This window comes from Camellia sinensis, chromosome 9, assembly GCF_055761805.1.
Source record: "Camellia sinensis isolate YWXY chromosome 9, ASM5576180v1, whole genome shotgun sequence".
NCBI lineage: Eukaryota > Viridiplantae > Streptophyta > Magnoliopsida > Ericales > Theaceae > Camellia > Camellia sinensis.
This window is the reverse complement of record NC_138969.1, coordinates 36,325,151-36,343,407: the sequence shown is the minus strand read 5'-3', so window position 1 is coordinate 36,343,407 and position 18,257 is coordinate 36,325,151. Positions and strand designations below refer to the sequence as shown.

At 45.7% G+C, this 18,257-nt stretch overlaps 1 long non-coding RNA gene across 1 annotated transcript; it reads left to right on the top strand.

Annotated features, from left to right (window-relative positions):
• Nucleotides 1-15,352: 15,352 nt before the first annotated feature.
• On the top strand, nt 15,353-17,889 carry LOC145798549 (uncharacterized). Its single transcript, XR_014339545.1, has 2 exons — nt 15,353-15,499; nt 15,694-17,889. It is a non-coding gene; the product is annotated as an uncharacterized LOC145798549 (long non-coding RNA).
• The last annotated feature ends 368 nt before the right edge of the window (nt 17,890-18,257 follow it).

The window sequence follows — 18,257 nt, the reverse complement described above, 5'->3', positions numbered from 1 at the left end:
TGCCTTACGCAAATGACGTATTCAGCGCTCTGCAAGCGGAGGCCGAGGAGGGACTTGAAGATGGAGAGGACGACATAGATTCGGAGGCAGAGGAGGCCGAGGTGCCAGAACAGCCCGGCAGTGCTGAGCCCGGTGCCCAAGAAGTCAGCCCTACCGTCAACCTTGATGCCGGCGAAGACGATTTCACCAATCTCTCCCCCCTAGTTTAGTGTTCTTTTTCCTTGTTTATGTATTTTTGCTTCCAACTTTTTTAATGTAACCGGGCTCTGTCCCCTCCGTTTGTAATGAATTTCTTATCAATGAAAAATTCGAATTTTTGCAAGTGTCTGCGCGGTTGCAATTAGTTCTGTCTTCAGCAAAACATCTCAGTATAACTCATCGAACCGGAATACATAACACGGTCTAAGCACTTCAGCAGAACAAGACAAATTCATGAACCGAAGTAGCCACATCGGCTGTAACTAAGTCGAACAAATCAACACTTCCAACCGGAGTACATCACCTCGGTTGGGAATCCAAAGTTGGACAAAACGCCAACTCTTCCAACCGGAGTACATCATCTCGGTTGGGAATCCTAAGTTGGACAAAACACCAACTCTTCCAACCGGAGTACATCCTCTCGGTTGGGAATTCTAAGTTGGACAACACACCAACTCTTCTAACCGGAGTACACCATCTCGGTTGGGAGTCCTAAGTTGGACAAGACACCAACTCTTCCAACCGGAGCACATCATCTCGGTTGGGAATCCAAAGTTGGACAAAACACCAACTCTTCCAACCGGAGTACATCATCTCGGTTGGGAATCCTAAGTTGGACAAAACACCAACTCTTCCAACCGGAGTACATCATCTCGGTTGGGAATCCTAAGTTGGGCAAGACACCAACTCTTCCAACCGGAGCACATCATCTCGGTTGGGAATCCAAAGTTGGACAAAACACCAACTCTTCCAACCGGAGTACACCATCTCGGTTGGGAATTCTAAGTTGGACAAAACACCAACTCTTCCAACCGGAGTACACCATCTCGGTTGGGAATCCTAGGTTGGACAAAACACCAACTCTTCCAACCGGAGTACATCACTCGGTCCGTAACATTAAAACAATAATCCAAGTGCTAAAGCAAAATGACTTCTATAATTTGACAAAAAGAATTACATTCTGCTTTGCAAGCCAAAAAATTGCTTTACAAAAAGAGGAAAGTAAAAAGCTTAAAAATAATACAATTTCAAGTTGGCCGCATTCCATGGCCGGGGTATGGCTCTTCCCTCTAGATCCTCCAAGTGGTAAGCCCCCTTGCCAGCCAGACCAGTGATCTTATAGGGTCCTTCCCAATTTGCCCCTAGTTTGCCTTCTCCTGGCACCAGGGTGTTGCCCATAATCTTCCTCAAAACCCAATCTCCAACTTTGAACGGTCTGGGGTGCACTGTCTTGTTATACTTCTTGGAGAGCTCTTGTTGGTAGGCGGCCACATGGATGAGGGCTTTCTCCCGGCGCTCTTCCGCTAGGTCCAGCTCCAAGGCAATGGCCTCGGCATTTAGCTCGGGATCAAAACTCTCGGTTCTGAGGGTAGGTATTTCAACTTCCAAGGGTATGACCGCCTCCATGCCGTAAGCCAAAGCAAATGGAGTTTCCCCGGTTGAACGTCGCGGGGTTGTTCGGTATGCCCAAAGTACACTGGGCAATTCCTCAGCCCACTTTCCCTTGGCCTTTTCCAGCCGTTTCTTCAACCCATCCAGGATAGTCTTGTTCGACGCTTCGGCTTGACCATTGGACTGCGGGTAGGCCGGGGTGGAGTTGTAGAATTCTATCTTCAGATCTTCACAAAATCCTCTGAATAGGCGACCGTTAAACTGGGTGCCGTTGTCAGAGATCAAAATCTTGGGGACGCCAAACCTCGTGACAACGTTCTGCCAGACAAATCGCTTCACGTCTTTCTCTTTGATGGTTGCCAAGGGCTCAGCTTCAACCCACTTTGTGAAGTAATCTGTGGCCGCGATGAAGAATTTCCGGTTGCCCGGTGCTGTTGGCAATGGTCCTACTATATCTAGCCCCCACATGGCGAAAGGCCAAGGACTGGTGAGGGGAAGAAGTTCCCTGGCAGGCTGGTGGATCTGATGGGCGAATTTCTGGCATTTCTCGCACCTGCGGACATATTTTTGCGCGTCGGCCTGCATGCACGGCCACCAGTACCCCTGCGAAATAGCTCGGTAGGCCAAGGACCTGCCCCCGATGTGGCTGCCACAAATGCCTTCATGAATTTCAAACAAGAAGGCCTCCACACTGTTCGGGTGCACGCACTTGAGATACGGACCGGTGAAGGACTTCTTATACAACGCGCTTGATGGAGAGAGCCAAAACCGCTCTGACTTCACCCGGATTTTGTGTGCTTCTTTCTTGTCCGCTGGAAGAGTCCGGTCTCTGAGGAACAAGATCAAGGGGTCCATCCATGAAGGACCTAGCTCGGCGCAGAGTACATCCGTCTGCCCGGCGTTTTCAATGCTTGGCCGCGGAAGAAAGTCAATCAACAGGGGGTTTGGAGACGTGCTATCTACCATGGAAGCGAGGCCGGCGAGTTCATCAGCCCGGCTGTTTTCTTCCCGGCCAATCCGCTAGACTCTGATTGCCTCAAACTGCTTGATATGGTCCCTGACCAGAGCTTGGTACTTCGCCATCCTGTCGTCCTTCGCTTCATAAATCCCTGAAACTTGGTTAACCACAAGCTGGGAATCACTATATACCAGAAGCTCGGCAGCCTTCATTTGAATTGCGCTCTTGAGCCCAGCAAGAAGCGCCTCGTACTCAGCCTCGTTGTTAGACGCCGGGAAGCCGAGTGTGATAGAATGCTCAATGGTTAGGCCGTCCGGGGATATAAGAACGATACCTAGGCCGGCACCATGACGGTTGGACGCTCCATCAACAAAAAGCTTCCACATGTCCCCCACAAAAAGCTTCTAGCAGTCAGATGGGTCCTGAGAGTTGCGAAGGGCAATGGGATCACAACTGCTCGGCTGTGCGGTGTCAAGTTTGGTGTTGACCGGTTCAAAGTCAGTGCCCCTTGGTGATTCGACACCGGACTCAGCAAGTTGGTCCGTAATGCCCAAGTCCGTAGGCGAATCACCAGGTTGCGGTGTGAAGCCGGCCGCAGGTTCTGAGCTGTCTGGAACCATTCCTCCCCCCCTTGATGATTCGGCACCGGACTCAGCAAGTTGGTTCAGAATGCCCAAGTCCGTAGGCGAATCATCAAGTTCTGAGCTGTGTGGAACCATTCCTTCCCCCCGTGGTGATGCGGTACCGGATAGAGTGGATGGGTTGGTGATACACAACTCCGTCATCGCAGCACCGGGAGGTATTACCGTGCAAACTGAGGGAACTTCGATGGTGCGCGCTAACTCCGCGGCGCGACCTTCTGCAGCTGGTTGTGCCTCGGTTGGCATTGTGTGCGTCTCATCATCTGCCTCGGCAATGTCGACCGGGCATACCGGATGAGTGCCAGGTGAGAACTCGGCAACAAAATCGGCCAAGGTTTGGGCTTTGATTGCGGTGCGCGGCTGGAACTTCACATCGAACTGTCCCAACTCGACCGCCCATTTTAAAATTCGGCCTGAAAAGTCTGCGCGCTCAAACAAGGCCTTGAGGGGGAACTCGGTCAGTACGACGATGGTATGGGCGTGAAAATAATGTGCCAATTTCCTCGAAGCCATCATCAGTGCCAACGCAAGCTTTTCCAGCGGCAAGTACCTCGTCTCAGCCGGCAGCAAGGTCTTACTTACGTAAAAAATTGGGAGGTGCTTGATTCCTTCAGCCCGGACTAACACCGCACTTACTACGTGCTGGGAGACGGCAAGGTAAAGGTAGAGTTCCTCACCGGGCTCTGGTGTAACCAACAGCGGCGGAGAAGACAAATAATCTTTGAGCTCGGCCAAAGCTCGGTCACACTCGTCATCCCATGAGAACTTTGACTTCAATGCTTGAAAGAAAGGGCGGCAGCGATCTGATGACCGACTTATAAATCGATTAAGCGCGGCGGCCATCCCGGCCAGATGCTGCACGTCCTTAGCCGAGCTGGGCTGCTTCAACTCTTGCACGGCTCTAATCTGAGTAGGGTCTGCTTCGATGCCTCGGTTCGTGACTAAGAATCCCAAAAATTTCCCGGATCCCACACCAAAGGCACACTTCGAGGCGTTCAAGCGCAGCTTGTACTTCTTCAGAATGGCGAACATCTCGGTTAAGTCGGACAAATGGTTTGCCTCATGTCGGCTCTTTACCACCATATCGTCGATGTAAGCCTCCATTGTCCGACCGAGCAAAGGAGCAAACATTTTGGTCACCATCCTCTGAAAGGTTGCCCCGGCGTTTTTCAAACCAAAGGGCATAACTCGATAGCAGAAGAGTCCCCTTGGAGTCGTGAAAGAGGTGATCTCTTGGTCAGGCCTATGCATGGCAATCTGGTGGTAGCCGCGGTACGCATCTAAGAAACTGAGCCGATTGTGTCCAGCCGTCAAATCCACTAGCTGGTCAATGCGCGGCAAAGGGAAGCTGTCTTTTGGACAAGCTCGGTTGACTGTCTTGTAGTCGACACAAACTCGCCACTTTCCATTCTTCTTAGGCACCACTACCGTGTTGGAAATCCACCGAGGGTAGTGCACTTCCTGTATTGCTCGTGCCTCAAGCAAGTTCTTTACCTCCTCTGCTACTACCTCGGCGTGATGCAGCGCCGATCTCCTTGTTCGCTGGATGACTGGCTTTGCTCCAGGGAAGACATTGAGGTGATGGCAGATAAAGCTTGGGTCAAGGCCAGGCATGTCGTAGGGCGACCATGCAAAGACTTCGATATTCGCCATCAAAAACTCAATCATCTCGGTTCTCTCCATGGCCGAGAGACTTGAACCGAGCAAGAAGATTTTGTCCGGCTGCTCGGCATCAATCCGCACCTCAACCAATTCTTCAACAGCCTTGTCTTCGGCTTTGGTGCCAACATCATCCAAGACACTCCGGTCCTCCGGTCCCTCGATCATTTGAACGAATCCCTTGGCAGCCCGGCTCCCGTTGACCGCCACGAAACATTGCTTGGACATGACCTGATCACCCCAAATCTCCTCGATTGCCCCCATAGCCGAGGGGAATCTCATCACCTGGTGGTAAGTAGATGCTACGGCTTGCATGGCGTGAAGCCATCCTCTTCCTAGGATAAGGTTGTACGTTGAAGGCACTTGTAGCACCCAAAACTCCACTTGCTTGACCACGGATCCTGTTTTGACCGGCAAGATAATCTTTCCCAATGGCCACTCCGGCTGCGAGTTAAATCCAACCAGTGGCGAAGTGGCCGGAGCCAAGTCTGTCTCACGGAGTTTGAGCTGTTTGAACGCATCATAATACATGATCTCGACCGAGCTTCCCTGGTCGATCAAGATCCGTCTAACATCAAATTCTTTGACGCGTAGTGTTACTACAAGAGCATCGTTGTGCGGCGTCTGGATACGCTCTAAATCCCTTGAGGTGAAACTAATCACATCTTTCTCCTCTGTCTTCCCCCTTTTGATGGCAGGCTGTACTAACAAAACTTCCCTCATATGCTCTGCCTTCTTAATCATGCCCCGGAGTTCGCAAACGCGCTCCGGTTCCACGATGCCGTGGATGACATTAATAACTCCTTGTGGTGGTGCATCTCGGTCATCCTGTCCCCTGGGATCGACCGGAGCCTGATTTGGTTTCACGCCGCCATCAATGTAAAGGTCCAGATGCCCGACCGCAACCAATTCTTCCAAATGTTGTCGCAAAGGCAAACAATCCTCAGTCCGGTGGCCCCTCTCCCGGTGAAACGTATAACGATACCGCGGATTGTACCCCTTTTGTCCATCGCCCAACTTAGCAGGAAACCGGACATACTCCTCGTCTCGGATTTCGCTAAGTATGCGATAGATTGGAATCTTGAAGACCGTGGTTATGCCAGTCCTTGCCTTCATTCTCCTGTTTGCGTCCTCAACGTCATCTCGGGGGTAGTCATCCCGGTCATTCCGACGTCCTCTACCCCGGTTTTTACGATTTGAACCTCGGTCTGATTCCTCTGCTCGGTCATTTGAGCGGCTGGACTCTTGCCCAACTGCGTGCACTTTGCCTGCTGTCTTCTTGTCTGTTCCGACCGGAGTGGCCTTCACGGTGGAAGCTGACGCATCATCCTCTACTCGGATGTGCTCATTAATGCGCTGCATGAGCTGGCCCATGGAGGTCGGTTGGTGCATGGTAAGCGAGTCCCGCAGTCTATGTCCGACCGGGAGACCATGCTTATATTGCGTGATTGCAAGGTTGACCGAGCAATCTAGGATCTCGTTGAAGGTTTCCCAATACCTTGAATTGTATGCCTTCAGTGTGTCGCACGGTTCCATCTTGACACTCAGCAAGTGATCGACTTCCTTTGGTGTTTTTGTGTTGGTTTTGAAGCGCGTAACGAACGCTTCGGCCAACTGATGCCACCGTTGTATGCTCCCTTCCGGCAACCTCTCAAACCACTTTAAGCCCAGCTCATCTAAACTGGACGGGAAGATTAGGCACATAAGTCCGTCATTTCGCCTATGTCCGGCCATGACCTGTCGGAAATGGCTCACATGCATATAAGGATCGGTTTTGCCGTCGTAGAGCGTGAACTTAGGCTGGTGGAAACCTGCCGGAAGCGGCGTTGTTTCTATTTCCAGGGAAAAAGGGGTGGCACTCAGTCTGGCCAGGTCTGTATCTTCAAATATTGGCACTGTTTGGCGGGGTGGAGGCATTCCGACCTCCTCGCTGGCATGAACCCCGTAGGAGAGCCGCTGGAAAGCTGGTATTCTCTGAGCTTCGCGCCGGCGAGCCCGCTCCCTTAACACTGCCCGTAGGTCCTCTGACTGAGCAGAATAAGAGTACCTCGACGTCGTCGCCGGACGTGAGGGTTTGTAGGTACTGTCTTGCGCGCTAGACTTTTCTGCATGCATGTCGGAATCACCAACCTGGTAACTCCTGGTGATGGAAATGGACTGAGTACGTCGCTGACTCTGATCGCCTGACCGGCGGGACGGGGTGCGCTCACTGTGGTCTCCCACTCCAGCTACACCTTTCCCTTTGACATGCCGCTTAAGATCCTCCATCTCCGCCGTCATCCGCCTGATAACAGCGTCTTGGTCCTTTAACTTGCTCTCCAGTCGCCTGGCGTGTGAGTCTCTCCGCCGGTGACCGTCCGGACTCCGTGAACGCCCATGACTCATTCCGCGCTTATCCCGCGCGTCTCCTGACTGTCCTCCAGTGGGCGTCCCCAAGTCTGCCATTGGATGGACGGCAGGAGGTCCCTCTCTCCTTCGGGTATACTCCGGGGTGGCTCCGTCGATGGCGGACAACGGGAACTCGTCGTTGTTCGCCATGGACGGCGATCAGATGAACCTGGAAGACAAGGTTTTGTCTGAGAATTTCCCACAGACGGCGCCAATTGTACGGGGAGCAAATATTCCGGCGTGCCCGTATTCCTTTCTTCCGAGCTCCGTCGATATCCGATCACCTGCGAGCAAATAACGATGAGCTACCCGGCGGTGTGTGGCCGGAAAAACCCTCTGACGGTCAAGTTAGCACACACCTTAGAGGGAATAGAGAGAAGGGAGAGAGTGTTTGAATGTAAGAAATCCTTACAGATATGTTCGTGTGTCGCGTATGGGGGGCGCAGGCATGCTTTTATACCTTCTGAACCCCATATCCACTCCCAGTCATCTCCCGACACGTGGCTCTGCTATCCCATCTGTCAGCATAAACCATGCCATTCACCACCTAACCTCAACTGCTTGACCTCACAGCTGGAGCTCGGCAGCCGAGCTGTTCTACCTCGGCCATGTCATGCTTCAAACCCATGCGCCTAGCCGGACAAACACATGAAGGACCGGGCTAAGCGGCATCTCGGCAAAGCCTAGCCCGGGCTCCTCCTTTGGTTGGCCCTCTCGCCGGTCAATCAACTACCTCGGCTGACCGCGTCTTTCCGGGCGCTGGTCTCTCGGTCTGTCTGGTTTCGACCATCCTCGGACCGAGCATCCTGGTCTGACCGGTCACTTCCTGGCCGAGCAGCTTCCATACGGTCCGGGGCGGCATACACTCAGTCCAAACTCGGCTCGGCCCAAGTTCTGGTAGCCCATCTCTGGGTGAACAGTCGATCATCTCGGCCCAATGCACTGCTGGGCTCTCAACTTGCTCGGTCGATACCTCGGCCCAACACCGGATCATAAATCACCCTCTCACCACTCTATGATCGTTTGTTCGGGTAGCTATCGCCTCTACCCACTTAAACACATAATCTACTACCAAGAGAATATACTCAAACCCGAATGACGACGGGAAATGTTCCATAAAATCAATCCCCCAAACATCAAATATCTCTACCACAAGAATAGGGGACATTGGGATCATGTCACGCCGAGATATCGAACCCATTTGTTGACAGCGCAAACAAGTTCTACAAAATTGATGGACATCCTTAAAAATTGTGGGCTAATAAAACCCGCTCTATAAAATCTTGGCGGTCGTTTTATGCCCACCAAAATGACCGTTACTTGCAGAAGAATGACAAAATGTAAGAATGCTATGCACCTCACTCTCCGGCACACACCGTCGGATCACTTGGTCGGAGCACTATTTAAACAACTCTGGATCCTCCAAAAAATAATACTTGACCTGCGAAAAGAATCGGTCTTTGTCTTGCTTAGACCAATTTTACGGAATTTGTCCAATGGCCAAGTAATTCACATTATGTGCAAACCACAGGGGGCTCGCTCGTGACAGCTCAAGGAGTTGTTCGTCCGGAAACGAATCATGCAAAATAAGAGGGTCACTAGTATACTCAATGAGGATTCAAGAGAGGTGATCCGCCACCACATTCTCAGATCCTTTCTTATCTCGGATCTCTAGGTCAAATTCCTGAAGCAACAAAATCTATCTAATTAACTTAGGTTTGGTCTCTTTCTTTGATAGTAAATACCGCAAAGTGGCATGATCAGTGAAGACTATGACCTTGGAACTAGGAGATAGGACCGAAATTTGTCTAAGGCAAAGACCACAGCTAGCAACTCTTTCTCGGTGGTAGTATAGTTCAATTGTGCATCCGAGAGAGTGCAACTAGCATAGTATATAGCAAATGGTGCCTTATTGACCCTTTGGCCCAACATAGCCCTGACATCATAATCGGAGACATCACGCATGATTTCAAAGGGAAGCGACCAATCTGGCAATTTCATGATTAGGGCGGTGGTCAGGGTCTTTCTCAGTGTTTCAAATGCCTTCAAGCACCCCTCATCAAAGATAAAAGGCGCGTCCTTAACCAGTAAACTACACAAAGGACGAGATATTTTACTAAAATCTTTGATGAACCTACGGTAAAAACCTGCATGCCCTAGAAAAGACCTAATTTGACGCATAGAATTGGGTGGAGGAAGGCTTACAATGCGGTCAACCTTAGCCTTGTCTACCTCTATACCTCGAGGGGACACAATGTGTCCCAACACTATACCCTCATGAACCATAAAATGACTCTTTTCGCAACTCAAGATTAGGTTTGCCTCAGTACATCATTCCAACACTCTAGTCAAGTTCCTAAGGCATTCCTCAAAAGACGGTCCAAATATCGAAAAATCATCCATGAAACCTCTAAGAATTTCTCCACCATATTAGAGAAAATGGCCATCATACATCGTTGAAAAGTCGCCGGTGCAATACATAACCTAAAGGGCATGCGCATGTAAGTAAAAGTGCTAAAAGGGCATGTGAATGTAGTCTTTTCCTGGTCAGCGGGGTACACCGGGACTTGATTATACCCTGAATAACCATCAAAAAAACAGTAAAAACCCTGCCCCACTAACCGCTCTAGGATTTGATTAATAAAAGGTAAGGAAAAATGATCCTTCCTAGTCGAGGAATTCAGTCTCCTATAATTAATGCACACTCGCCACCAGTAATGGTTCGTGTGAGGACTAACTCTCCTCTTTCATTCTCAACAACAGCGATGCCCGATTTCTTGGGCACCAGTTATGTGGGACTCACCCACTTGCTATCCGAGATGGGGTATATAATACCCGCATCCAACAATTTTAATACCTCATTTTTCACCACCTCTTTCATATTAGGATTAAGTCTCCGTTATATTTCGCGAGAAGGTTTGGTGTCCTTCTTTAGGTGTATATAATGCATGCACACGGAGGGATCTATCCCTTTCAAATCAGCCACTGACCACCCTATAGCACTTCGATGTGCCACGAGAACACTCATTAACTGACTCTCCTGCTCTGCAATCAAGTCAGATGCAATGATGACTGGTAAAGTATCCTGGGGCCCTAAAAATGCATACTTGAGTGTGGCCGGGAGTGGCTTCAACTCAAGTGTAGGTGGTGTGACTAAAGATGGTATGGCAGGCTCTCTCGACAGAGGAAGAAGTTACTCAAACCGAGCTTTCCACAGAGGAAAATCCGGTGTAGAAGAAGCATTAAGCAAGACATTTACCTCCTCAACTAACCCATCAATATCAAAATTTTCAAACCCAAATTGAACTAGACAAGCCTCTAAAGGGTCCTCTACAAAAATGGAGGGCAAAACTTCCTCCACAACCTCATCCACAACATCCACAAATAAGCACTCCTCTCTATCATGGGTTTGTTGGGATGCTTGGAAAACATTAAGTTTCACTTGCATGTTACCAAATGAAACTTCCATCACCCCAGTACGTCAATTAATGCAGGCATTGGCCGTAGCTAAGAAATGTCGACTTAAGATCACCGGGATTTGTTTCCTAGAACTGGCTGCCGGTTCCATATCTAACACCAAAAAGTTAACAGGGAAGTAAAACCTATCAACCTTTACTAACACATCCCCAATCATGTCACGTGGCATTTTGAGGGACCGGTCAGCCAATTGGAGAGTAACAGTAGTGGGCTTCAACTCGCCAAGCCCAAATTCCTCGTACACAGAGTACGACAACAAATTGACACTAGCCCCTAAATCTAATAAGGCCCGATCAATGAAATGGCCCCCTATAATGCATGCAATAGTTGGGGCACCCGGGTCCTTAAGCTTAGGAGGTGTGTCATTCAACAAGATGGAGCTTACTTGCTTCGTGAGGATGACCTTTTAGGACACGTGTGTCCTAGATTTACGCTTTTGCGTACAAAGGTCCTTCAAAAATTTAGCATAGGAGGGTACTTACTTAATCACCTCCAACATGGGGAGGTTGATTTTTACCTGTTTAAAGACCTCCATCATTGCTTCCATAGATGTCGCCTTCTTATTAAAAGGGGACGGTATATCAAGGCATTGGGGAAAGGGTGCCTTAGGCACATATGCTGCCTTGGGCTCATGGGAAGTGCCAGGGACTAAGTCATCCCTCTTAAATGTTTCCCCCTACTCTTGCTCTCATTGGGTGTACCACCGTGGTCACCCTTCTTAGCTCTAGTTACATCAGACGCAACTGACTGAGGCTCTAACTCCGTCCCATTTCTCAAAGTAATCATCGCTTGCACCTGCTCATGGTGCTTTCCATTCCCACCCGAACTCTCTGCCCCGTATTGTCCCTTAGGGTTGGCCACAGTTTGACTTGGTAATTTTCCCTTCTCTCTCCGATTCATGTTGTTAGCCATTTGACCCAATTGGGCCTCTAGCTTGGCAATAGAGTGAGTATGGGAGCGAACTACCGGTGCTAACCCCTTAAGTTTTGAGAGAACTTCCAACACTTGAGTCTTAAAGGCAGAGTTGCCTTGAGGAACAGGTGGGGGTTGTGGTTGCCAGCACGGTTATGGGGGTCGATAAGGTTGCGGTGGTCGATAGGATGATTGGTTGGTAAAATTATTAAAATTCTGCCTTGGTGGTGGAGGATTGTATGTGTTGGAGTATGGATCATTACCCGGGTTGGAGAATCCTTGAGCCACATTAACATGCTCTTGGACTAACTCTGGAAATTGTGATGCCGAAAGGCACTCACTCAAGTCATGAGCAGGGCTCGCACAAATAACACATGCCTTGTGAAATTGAGGCTGATCTTGCTGGGTAGGGGCATGTCCCCAAGCTAATAATTGGTTCATTTTGTTGGACAGTGCCTCTACTTGTTGGGTTAACTCTAGGTTTTGCCTGACCTCATAAATGCCCCCTCTTTTCAAGGCTCCAGCTACTGGTTGCCAGAGTTGCCAGGCTGCGGAGGCATGGTGAAAGGAATTATCACTTAGGTTCTCAGACAATTGCCATGCCTCGGCATCATTTTTGGACATGAATGTCCTATCACAGGATGAATCCACCATTTGGCGATGCGGCTTAGTTAAGCCATAATAAAATGTTTGAACAATTTTCCAATCAGGCACTTGGCGGTGGGGACACTGCTGGAGAAGGTCTCGAAGTCTTTCCCACGTCTCATGGAATTGCTCGCCATCCATTTGAGCAAAATTGGTGATGGCTCGCTTAAGTTGGTTGGTTTTACCTATGGGAAAGTACTTCTCCAAGAACCGTTGCTGTAATTGGTCCCAAGTTGTGATTGAATTATCAAGTAAGGAATTCAGCCAGTGTTTGGCATTATCCTTTAATGAGAATGGAAACAATCGCAACATTAAGGCCTCATTTGTGAAATTCTAAATCCTCACTATCGAGCAAATTTCCAGAAATTCATTCAAATGTTTGTAATGATCATCATGAGCTAGTCCATGGAATGATGGGAGTATTTGTATGGTGCTGGACTTAATCGCATAATGAGCAGCAGTGGTGTTGGGTAATTAGATGCATGATGGTGATGTATATGCAGTGGGTGTGAAATAATCCTTAAGGGTCCGGTTGGACACATTTGGGACATTTTGGTTTTCCATCTCTAATGGCTCAATGTATGAATATGAATATTCAAGCCTAGAAACACGGGCAGAGGCTCTAAATCCCCTAAGAGTCCTTTCTAGTTCAAGGTCTAAACTCCACAATTCAGGGCGACAAGAATGGCGCCCGTGCATACACTACTCACACCCACACAAAAAATTCCGACTCTGTGCATTAAGTTACGAAAGCAAAATACCAAAGGGAGAAATACTCACAGCGGTTTAACGAAAACGCTTTACTCGTCTTGCGAGTGCTTGACGTGTAGACGTTGTCTCCAACCTTTAATTGAGCGGTTTTTTTCTTTTTAGCACTTTGGTGCTTTGCTTGCGAGTGTTTGCTTCTATTTAAGCACTTTAGTCCTGCGGGTTTTTTTTTTTATTAAGCTCGATTGCGCTCCGCTTGCACTCACGAAAGCATAAAATCATAAACTAAAAATTAAAATAAGAATATAACTTTTAAATTAATTAATTTCGCCAGAAGTTCCTGGCAACGGCGCCAAAATTTGATGGGTCATTTAACACACTAAAATTAAACACAAAACTATACCAAATTCTATTAGAATAATGGCAAGTCTAGGTATCGATCCACAAGGACAATTGTGAAATTAAACTAATTTAATTCTTAAATTCCTAAATTAATTTTTGATGAAAAGATTGATTGTTTATAACCTAATTTAATAACAAATAAATTAAACTAAGTAATTAAATTATCAATTATAAATAAAATTGGATTTACTGAATTGGGAAAAAACTTAGGGCAAAGAGTCCACCACTAGTCACGTAAATAGGGTTTCCAATTGAAATCAATTATGTTATAGTTCGAACGGGATAATGCTTTGCAACTACAAGTTCAAAGCATTTAACAAGAAAATCATAACGTTCAATGTATGAGCACAAACCATTTCAAGTAGTACGAATCGTTCACTCTAAACTAGGGTAGTGACACGACTCGTCCCTTGTAGTATGGTCCGTCTCATACCTTGAATGTGAAAGAATAGAAAACTTTTGTATGGAAAACATTCAACAATCACAGAAAGCCGAATATTTGAAGAAATAATGAAAAATGTATATATATATATATAACTTCTAAAACACCATACAATTGTTCAAACCTTTACATAATTGAAAATCAAAAGAAAAAAAACTAATTACATGGCTAGAGTTTCATTAAAACCCTAGAAAATGAGACTAGCCACTCATGGAGGAGTGTAAGGAGGTAGATGGAGAAGAAGCCACCATGGGAGACATGCTTAAAGCTTCAAGTTCCTTTCTTTCCAAACCCTAGGCTCTCTCTCTTTTCGAAAACAACTTCAGAACCCTAATCCAGCCTTTTTCTTGCCTATTTATACTTCTGGTGTCTTTCCAAACAGGTTTAAAACATCTGACACGTTTTCATAGAAAAAGTCAACGCACTTGTGGACGAAGTCAACGCACGTGCGGGAATTTGTACTCTCTCCAAATTCTGTCTTTTTTCCCATTTTATGCTCCGACTATGTACAACCTGATTGACATTCAACACACATAAAGTATACAGTTTGACAAGCAAGTGAAGTTAAGAGATCCTAATTAACGGCCTCAATGATGTACAATTCGGCCTTAATTAAGAGACGATCGGAGAAATAGAATCGATGACATCAATGATTTGGGTGGAAATTGCTTGCGTTGCCAATAAGTACGCGTATGTTGACAGGACTCCGTTTCACACATCATCATTGATTGGTGGCATGTGGATGCGGGAGATGCTTCGAGGTCAGAATGAAGCATTTCAGTGAACTTTTCAGATGTCACAGGATGTGTTCTTAATGTTGTGTAAGACATTAGTTGAGGATTGCGGCCTCCCAGTACCACAGCGTCCCCATGGTATAAATGTAGTTGACAGTGTTGGCATGTTCATATTCGTGTTGCGAGGCTTTCCGAGTTTGGATATAGAAGACCATTTCCAACACTCGGGGGAAATAATATGGCGTCATGTAATGCGAGTTCTTAAAGCGATGAAGTTGTTCACGATTGCACACTGTCGAACTGACAAGGTCACAACACAATAGACATCCGTACTTAGAGTCTCGACGAAAATATTTGCCATTCAGAGTGAGTGTAATAATTTTTCGCACATTTAATTATGAATAGTAACAATATTCAGAAAATAAGGGAGCACATTTTTCGGGTCAAAGCATTTCTCCTTTATATTTATGCAATTGCTTTGTGTGCTTGTGCAGAACTGTATTGGCGCGCTTGACGGCACACATGTGGAGTAGGGCTGGGCATAGGGTTATCCGACCAACACAACCCGCCATACCCGACCCTACTCGCACATGTATAGGCAGTTTCGCAAATACAATAGGGTAGGGTGCGGTTTGAAATATTTCAATTTTTCGAGTTGCGGGCGGGTTGCGGGTTTGACCCGCACCCGTCATAACCGCCACAACCGCCGGCACTTGTTTTTTTTTTTTTTTTTTTTTCTGAAAAAATCTAGACCGTTCATATTCCATCATCCATAGATATTTTTTGCCCCAAACAAAACCAATTGAGAACAAAACAAAACCCTAATCTCACTGAGAGCACTGAGACAGAGCTCTCTTCATCTTCTTATCTCATCTCTCTTTTGTTTTTCATCTGCGATGATCGACCTTCGCAATTGACTCTCTCTCTCTCCGGCAACTTTGAGGTAAGGCTCTCTTTGTCTCACTCTCTCTTCCCAATCTGTGATTTGTATCTCTGTCTCTGTCTCACCCTCTCTCCCCGATCTCTGTTTTTTTTTTTGCAATCAGATCTGTCTCACCCTCTCTCGTTTTTCAGCTGCACAACTCGCATCAATTGACCTTCATCTTCTAATCTCTCTCTTGTTTTTCATTTGCACAGCTCGCACGCGACGATCGACCTTCGCAATCGACTCTCTCACTCTCCGGCAACTCTGAGATAAGGCTCTCTCTGTCTTCGTAATCGACCTTCACAATCGATATGCCTGTGTTTTTGTTTTTGAGTGCAAGTCTGGGTCTATTAAAATAATAATAATAAATAAACAAGTCTTTGGTTTACAATTGCAAGTAAACTTTAATTTGAGTGCCCGCATATACACTTTGCTGTTGTTGTTTCAAAATTTCGTTCATAGTCTAATCTAAAGTCTGATCTGTTGTTGTTTCAAAATTTTGTTTGATTAGGAGTTCTACAATTTGTTCATGAGAAGTTTATATTATGTTTGAATTTTCATTTCTTAAAAAAATAAATAATAAAATTGTTGGGGGAAATAAAAAGTGAAAACAAATTTACTTCACAAAGTTTACAAAGAAATTGGATCTTAAGCTTTTTTCCATTTAAAAAATAAAATTTGATTTGTTAATAATTCGTAGGGTGTGCTTCACGCTGACTTTTCTTGGTGTAAGCAAAAGCTAATGAGTTCAAAATCTTATGAATCTGAAAGAAGTCATATGATATTGCCAAAGTGGATTGAATCTGGTGGATGGGTTTGTCTGTTTGGATTTTAATTGAATTTCAGAAGTGGATATTGAATCTGAAATTTGCTATTCTGCTATATTTAAATTGAATCTGAATTGAATTTTAGAAGTGGATATTGAATCTGAAATCTGCTGCTATTCTGTTATATTTAAATTCAATCTGAATTTTTTTTTGAAACTGAATTGAATTTGCTATTCTGCTGCTGTTATTCTGTTATTTTTTAAATTGAATTCTGCTACTCTGTTACTCTGTTAATTAATTATTCTGTTACTTCTCTGGGTGGGTGTTATTGAATCTAAATTGAAATTGAATCGGATTTTTTTTTTGAAATTGAATCTGACTTTTTTTATAATTTGAATTGAATATGAATGAAATTGAATCTGTTTTTTTTTTTTTTTAAATTTGAATTGAATCTAAATGAAATTGAATATGAATTTTTTTTTGAATTTGAATTGAAATGAGAGAAAAAAGCTCAAAAATTAATTTTTAAAAGAAAATATCCAAAGCGCAAACCGCCAGTAACCGCCCGCACATCCACAAACCCTATCTGCACAAACTGCAAATGGCACTGCGGGCAGTTGCGGGTTGAATTTTTCCCAAAATGCATACATGCGGGCGGGTCCAAACCGAACCGCAAACCGTTCAAAACTGAACCGCGGACACCCCTAATGTGGAGGCACATCTCTCGCCGCAGGAGGCAGCGCCATATTTTAGCCGTAAAGGACGACACATGCAAAACATACTCGCAGTGTGTGATTTCGACTTATCTTTTACTTTTATATCTTGCTGATGGGAGGATAGTATGCACGACAACAGAGTTTTTAATAAAGTAACACAGAACTCAACCAAACAATTCCTCATGCCAGAAGAAGGTTAGATGAATAAGGGTTGGTCAATTTTTTGTATTACTTGTGTGCATTTGATATTTGTAATGATGCTACTTACTAATGCAAAATTATCAAATTACAAGCAGGAAAATGTTACCTTGTTGATGTGGGGTACAAGAACCAAAAGGCTTTTTGGCGCCGTTTAAGGGATGCCGCTACCACCAGGGAGAGTTTCGCGCAACTGGACGGCCAAAAAATGCAAATGAAGTTTTCAACATGGTGCACTGCTCCTTACGAAGTGCAATTGAACGTACTTTCGGAGTATGGAAAGCGTGATGGGGATTCCTACATAACATGCCGCGACATGATTTTGGGAAAGTGCAAGTATACCATTGGTCGGGGCTTCAATTGCACTACATAATTTTATACACCGCAACTCCAACAACGATGAAGCGTTCAATAGGGTTGCGAATGTAGAGAATTTTACTTTCAACGACATGCCAAATGTTGCGGGTGTTGGTGACGACGATGATGGTGAACCAGAGGGCGATAATGACGTACATATAAATGAAGTGAGGAAATCAATACGGAATGAATTAATGCGACATCGGCATGAACTTGGGCTGTAATCTTGTTCGGTCTGTACGAGTTGATGGTAAATGAAATGAATGTGTCAAACTGTTGAAAGCGTTAAAAAAAATGTACGGTTGTGTTTGTAAACTGCAGGTTGTGAAGGGCGTTTAACAGCTTTTAATGTGAAAATGAATTAATGTAAGAGCGCAATTTCTTGGCAAAAAATAATAAATTTAATATGACATTGAATAATTTAATAATTTTACTGTGATGTGTAGTGTAACATAGAATAATAAAAAAAAAATTAATAATTAAATAATTTGCACTGCATAACATTGAAAAATTGTAATATTACATTAAAAAGTGTTCAAATACATAAGGGCAAAATCATAAATTTCATAAGTTGGCTAAGGGTATTTTGGTCATTTTAAAGTGATTTGACGCCATAAACAAATATTAAATCAAAAAGCAAAAGGCCAGCTTTTTACCAACTTCCCAAATTACTTTCTAAAAAAGCTAAAAAGCTTGGTAAAAAGCCAAAAGTCAACTTTTTACCAACTTCTCAAAACA